General features: G+C 42.5%; 1 pseudogene; it reads right to left on the reverse strand.

Annotated features, from left to right (window-relative positions):
* Positions 1–432: 432 nt before the first annotated feature.
* LOC124514344 (serine/threonine-protein phosphatase 2A catalytic subunit beta isoform-like) lies at positions 433–6,658 on the reverse strand (annotated as a pseudogene).
* Between the last annotated feature and the right edge of the window lie 255 nt (positions 6,659–6,913).

Raw genomic sequence — 6,913 nt, forward strand, 5'->3', positions numbered from 1 at the left:
CTTAAAAATAAAACTCCAACTCTATCAATCCATGCCAGTTAAACACTATAGCTAAAATTTGCAAATAAATGCAAAAGGAGATGAAGGAGTTATTTACCTTTTGTGCTTGAATAATCCAGAGGAAAACGGTTACCACAACTACAGCAGGCAAACCGGTAAGACTGACCAAACTAGAACACAGCGTTGTACTAAATTTCAGTCTCAAATCCTGCTAAATGCTCATCATTAGTATGGCACATTTTGATCCATGATATGGTTTAATACCTAGACAGATCCCAATCTGTCTAGGAAGCACATAGATATTACTGTTGCTTTGTTTGTTTTTAAATATATATACATATTTAAAAAGCCAGGTATACTTCCACATACAAAGGCAGGTTTTCCCCAGGAGGAATTTACAGGCAGTAGTCTGGGGTGCAACATGAGGCTGGGTCATGTTGCAACACCATGAGGTGCTGGGTCAAACTGAAGGAAGGAGTATTTTATCTTTTTTATTTTGTTTTATTTTTTGAAATGTTTATTTTTGAGAGACAGAGAGAGCACGCACATCAATGGGGGAGGAGCAGAGAGAGGGGAACAGAGGATCAGAAGCAGGCTCTGGGCTAACAGCAGAGATCGTGAGGTCATGACCTGAGTGGAAGTCAGATGCTCAACCAAATGAGCCACTCAGGCGCCCAAGGAAGGAGTATTTTAAAGTGTCATCTAATTCCATGAGAGCAGCCTGGTTCCCACAACGATAACAGTAACTGGGAGCACTAAAAATGGTAACCACATTCTAATCATGACACCAATTATATCCCTCCATTACAAGCTGGTGAGATCGAGAAGCCAGTGTGAGGCCACTCCCATGGTTAAATGTTTCAGAAAAGTCTTATCCACATGTGTAGCCAGCACCACATGGTGAAATACCCCACCCACCACAATCATCTGGATCTGACCACTACACATCACACACTGGGCCCTCATGTGGAACTTCCTGTAAAGGATCCAAGTCTCTTATATGATCCAGCACATCTAGGGATGGAGAGAGGCCACTGTGGAGGCAGAATATCTGTCCATCTACTAAAGTTGTAAGTAGAAGATAATCAGATAGATCTGTAACATATTTCCAAACATCGGCATTTCTATACTTTCACAGACATGCATTATAAAAGCCATAGACTTGGGTAATTTCGCAGCTTTCGTGGTTTCCTTTCAATATTGTAATGTGTTCTGAGTAATACGCCTTTAAGGCCACAAGGAGAGTCACAGTCTCCACTGAATAATAGCCTCTGTCTACACAGTCGCCCATGAACAGACAGTTTGTACCTGGTGATTTTCCACCAGTTCTGCAGAGTTCAGTAAGCTCAAGAAATTGACCATGCACATCTCCGACACGGTACCTCTTGCACATTTTATTCTTTTGTTAAAATTTCCTTAGCCTTTTTGCACAGCATCTGTACTTGGTTCTGTTAAGCTGTTTACACACATGCAGCTCTTTGGTGAATGCCTAGCTGTCTATGGCTGCCTGAACCCCTTCCCCCCTGTTTCCTTCCCCCTACCCGCCCCCCAACCCTGAGTGCCCCATCGCTGCCACCAGCTCCTGGGGAGGTGGGGGGGGTGGTGGTGAGGAAGGAGTCTCAGAGCATTTACCCCACCCAAGGCCAGCTGGGGGGAGGGGTGCTAGCCCACCCAGACCTGCCCTGTTGCTTCTGTGTCCACCTCCTGGGAGGGAGTGAGTGAAGGGTGTAGGGAGGTCAGGATGACTTTGGCCCAGGTCTTTCACTAACCACCAGGTGTCTTCCCACCGCCCCCTCACCCCCACCCCCACCAGCCTCTACCCATAGGCTCCTCTTTTTTAAGTTCTTTTTAAAGGCTTCATTCTCTGGCCAACACAAACATGAAAAGATGCTCAACATCACTCATCATCAGGGAAATGCAAGTCAAAACTATGATGAGATATCACCTCCCACCTATCAGAATGGCTAAAATCAACAACACAAGAAATAAGTATCGGTGAGGATGCAGAGAAAAAGGAACCCTCCTGCACTCTTGGTGGGAATGCAAACTGGTGCAGCCACTGTAGGAAACAGCATGGAGGCTCCTCAAAACATTAAAAATAGTTGATCCAGTAATTGCACTACTGGGCATTTACTGAAGAAATACAAGAACACTAATTCAAAGGGATACATGCACCCCTATGTTTACTGTGGCACTATCTACAATAGTCAAATTATGAAAGCAGCCCAAGTGCCCATCAATTGATGAATGGATAAAGATGTGGTGAATATATATATAATAGAATATTACTGAACCATAAAAAAGAATGAAATCTTGCTATTTGCAATAACATGGATGGAGCTAGAGAGTAAAATGCTAAGCAAAGTCAGTGAGAGAAAGACAAATGCCATATGAGTTTACTCATCTGTGGAATTTAAGAAATAAAACAAATGAAGAAAGGAAGGATAAGAGAGACACAAGCTAAGAAAGACACTCTTAACCCTGGAGAATAAACTGATGGTTACCAGAAGGGGGGGGGGGATGGGGATGGGTCAAATAGGTGAAGGGGATTAAGGAGGGCACTTGTGGAGATGAGCACTGGATAATGTATAGAATTGTCAAGTCACTATAGTGCACACCTGAAATATAACACTGTCAACCACACTGGAATTAAAATTTAAAACTTAAAAAAAAAAAAAGGTTTCATCCTCAACGCTTTTCCCCTTTCTCCTCAGAATCCTCAGGACTCCAATGTTACTTTCATCCAAATCATTTCCACTCCTAACACCTTTTCCTGACCCACCTGGCTTTGGGTAACGACTATGCTGGAGTGCCTGACACCCTATGCTATTGACTGTGTCCAACACCCTGATCCAGGCACCTGCCTGAATTCCTTCTGATCTCAGGGCATGCAACTCTAAACAAGGGCTCCCCACTGCCTACAGAATTTCTCTAAACTCTAGCCCTGGATTCAAGATCCGATTTGGTCTGCCTTCCAAACAGCCATCACTACCCTGCTTGACATACCCTCTAGCTCGACACCACCTCTATGCTTTTCTGGCCTCTGAGAACTTGCTTACAATGTTTTGTCTGCTATTACCCAAGAAATCTTTTCGTGCCCAATTTCTGCACGTTCAGATCTCACCCAGGGTTCTCATTTAGTTCTTTAGGTTTGAAGTAGCAAAACACACTGAAGTAAGTAAATCCCAAAAGGACATCTCCAGTGGGTGTAATATCCTGGAGGTCAATACATGGCACGTATCACTACCTCGGAGGAAAATCCCATTATACAGTAACTGCTGGTAACAGAAAAAAATACATGAAGAGTCACCTATTCCAAGAAGATAGAAAAACAATAAAATAAACCCAAAGAAAGTAAAATAAGGATAGCAGTAAAATTAAAATCAGAAATCAATGATTACAAAAACAAAAAATGAGTTTATAAGTCAAAAAGCTGAATCGCTGAACATACGGGTGTGCTAGCTAACTTTACAGAAGAAACGGAAAAGAACACAAAAACACAAAATTAAGATAAAGGGAAACTTGTTAGCGGAAATACAGATAAGTAGGAGACATTATATACCACTATAACTTAATACATTTGAAAGTCTGAACGAAATTGATGATCTTTCATGAAACTACATATTCCCAAAACTGGGTTGGAAACACAAGGAAACCTTAAACAATAACACGTAGAAATAAACACAATTCTCCTCCAATCAGCCCTAGATCATTTCACATGTGAACCTTTCAAATACTGAATGAACAGATTTTTTGATGCTGTTTAAACTATTCAAGAGGGGCGCCTGGGTGGCGCAGTCGGTTAAGCGTCCGACTTCAGCCAGGTCACGATCTCGCGGTCCGTGAGTTCGAGCCCCGCGTCAGGCTCTGGGCTGATGGCTCAGAGCCTGAAGCCTGTTTCCGATTCTGTGTCTCCCTCTCTCTCTGCCCCTCCCCCGTTCATGCTCTGTCTCTCTCTGTCCCAAAAATAAATAAACGTTGAAAAAAAAAAATTTAAACTATTCAAGAGCACAGAGAAGTAAAGGAAATACCTTGACTCATTTTACAAAACTGACAAATGACTGATCTGAGAACCTAATAAAGACAAAACTGCAGACAATTTTACTTGTAAAGTGAGTTGAAAAAGTTTAAGAATATACACACACAAACCACATATAAATTGTATATATCAAATCAAGCCAGCCGTACATTAAATAACACACCAAGACCAAGTAAAGTTAATTTCAGGAATCAAGGAATCAAGGATGGTCTCATATTAAGAAATTTAGTAATATAAATTAATCTTAAGTAAGTCAGAGACTTTACTTAATCAAAAATGCATTCATTGGGGTGCCTGAGTGGCTCAGTTGGTTAAGCAGCCGACTTCGGCTCAGGTCATGATCTCACGGTCGGTGAGTTCGAGCCCCGCGTCCGGCTCTGTGCTGACAGCTCAGAGCCTGGAGCCCATTTCAGATTCTGTGTCTCCCTCTCTCTCTGCCCCTCCCCTGTTCATGCTCTGTCTCTGTCTCAAAAATAAACGTTAAAAAAAATTTTTTTAAAAATGCATTCATTAAGATTTGTACACCTATGGGGCGCCTGGGTGGTGCAGTCGGTTAAACGTCCGACTTCAGCCAGGTCACGATCTCGCAGTCCGTGAGTTCGAGCCCCGCGTCAGGCTCTGGGCTGATGGCTCAGAGCCTGGAGCCTGTTTCTGATTCTGTGTCTCCCTCTCTCTCTGCCCCTCCCCCGTTCATGCTCTGTCTCTCTCTGTCCCAAAAATAAATAAACGTTGAAAAAAAAATTTTTTTAAAAAAGATTTGTACACCTATTCCTCCTTATAAGCTTCTTAATAAAATGAAAATAGAGGTTCTCGGCTGGCTCTGTCAGCAGAGCATGTGACTCTCGATCTCGCGGTTGTGAGTTGCACCCCCACATTGGCTGTAGAGATTACTTAAAAATAAAATCTTTAGGAGGACCTGGATGGCTCAGTCGGTTGAGCGTCCAACTTCCGCTCAGGTCATGATCTCGCGGTCTGTGAGTTCGAGGCCTGTGTCAGGCTCTGTGCTGACAGCTCAGAGCCTGGAGCCTGCTTCGGATTCTGTGTCTCCCTCTCTCTCTGCCCCTCCCCCGCTCATACTCTGTCTGTGTCAAAAATAAAATAACATTAAAGAAAATTATTATAAAAAAAATAAAATCTTTAAGGGGTGCCTGGGTGGCCGAGTGTCTGACTCTTGATTTCAGCTAAGATTGAGATCCCCAGGTTGTGAGATAGAGTCCTGTGTCAGGCTCTGCACTGAACGTGGAGACTACTTGAGACTCATATTCTCTCTCTCTCTCTCTCTCTCTCTCTCTCTCTCTCTCTCTCCTCCCCCGTCTCTCTCCTAAATAATAAACAAAATCTTTCCGAAAAAAAAAAAAAAAAGAAAATGAAAGGTATTCCTTTATCTTAGTGAAAGTATTTCTCAAAACCAAAGCCAGGATGTGTTTAAAATGCTAAAACACCAGAAACATTTCTGATCAAGTCAGATTCAACAGAGGGCCTAATACTAACAGTGTTATTGAATGTTATTCTAGAAGCTCCTGCCAATAGAAAAGGACTGAATTAAAACGTGTAATTAATAGGAGGTTGCAAAATCATCATTATTTACAAAGCATATGATTGCACATCAAAAAAACAAAAACAAAAACAAAACACCAGCTTAAGCCTACTAGAAAAATAAAAGTGAGCAAAGAGATTATTTTAAAAATTAACAAAGTGGCACCTGGGTAGTTCAGTTGGTTGGGTGCCTAACTCTTGATTTCAGCTCAGGTTATGATGAGCCCTGCATCAGGCTCCTTGCTAATAGCATGGAGCCTGCTTGGTATCCTCTCTCTCCATCTTCCCCTCCCTTGCTCGTGCTCTTTCGCTCAAAATAAATAAACTTAAAAAAAAAAAAAAAAAGAACCTGAGCAAAGGCAACCAAATGGAGTTGCCCCAAATGGAGACCTCCACAAAGTCATGTAACAACAAAGTTCTTGAATAAGTAGGATATATGTGAAGAACTCCAATGCCATTAAGTACAATTCACATACTTAAATGGGAGAACTCCCTCCTAAAGTAAAGCTACCAGAAAAATCTAAAAGAGATGTTAAAATAAATACACTTCAGATATTTGAAGGAAGAAAGAATAGCAGAATTAACCATAAATAGGACGCGGGTGATTCTCTTACCAGCCATGACTCAAGTCATTAAGGTTTCCAGCCTCACCTGCTCTGCCAGAATCTGTTCTCTGTGACTGCCTCCTCTGGCACACAAAGGGAACAACAGGCTGCAGTGACTACTTGAAGCCAATCTGATTTTTGTTTCTACACCTAGCTCCAAGAGACAGACTCAAGGCTAGGGAGGAGAGAAAGGCAGCAACACAGGGAAGCCTAGGGAGAAGATGATCACATGGGGGCAGGGACAAGTCACTGCCCAAGAAAAGTAAGCACTTCCCCAAACACCTTTTAAGACACTTAAAATTTTTTCATGTGGAATATAAAGAAATCAGGTGGGGAGTGTAGGTAAAAGTGTAGACACTTCATTTTGAGGACCCACTGTTTTTTAAGGGCTTGTCTAGGAAACGGATAGCTTATTAGACCCCTCTTGGCTGGCAGGCTTTTGGTGAGCCAATGGACTATTACCTGCTATCTCAGCCATGTGCCACCTTGGGACCAATCCTTACCTAAGTCAGCATTTAAAAAGCTACAGCCGGGGTGCCTGGATGGTGGCTCAGGTCATGATCTTGTAGTTTGTGGGTTCAGGCCCATGTTGGGATCTGTGCTAACAGCTCAGAGCCTGGAGCCTGCTTCAGATTCTGTGTTTCCCTCTCTCTCAAGAATAAATAAACATTAAAAAAATAAAAATAATTAAAAAAAAAAAGGCTACAGCCAAGGGGCACCTGGCTGGGTCAGT

Source organism: Lynx rufus, unplaced genomic scaffold (genome assembly GCF_022079265.1).
Source record: "Lynx rufus isolate CCGP_SWC_20201006 ecotype Redwood Valley unplaced genomic scaffold, mLynRuf1.p SCAF_2, whole genome shotgun sequence".
NCBI classification, from domain to species: domain Eukaryota; kingdom Metazoa; phylum Chordata; class Mammalia; order Carnivora; family Felidae; genus Lynx; species Lynx rufus.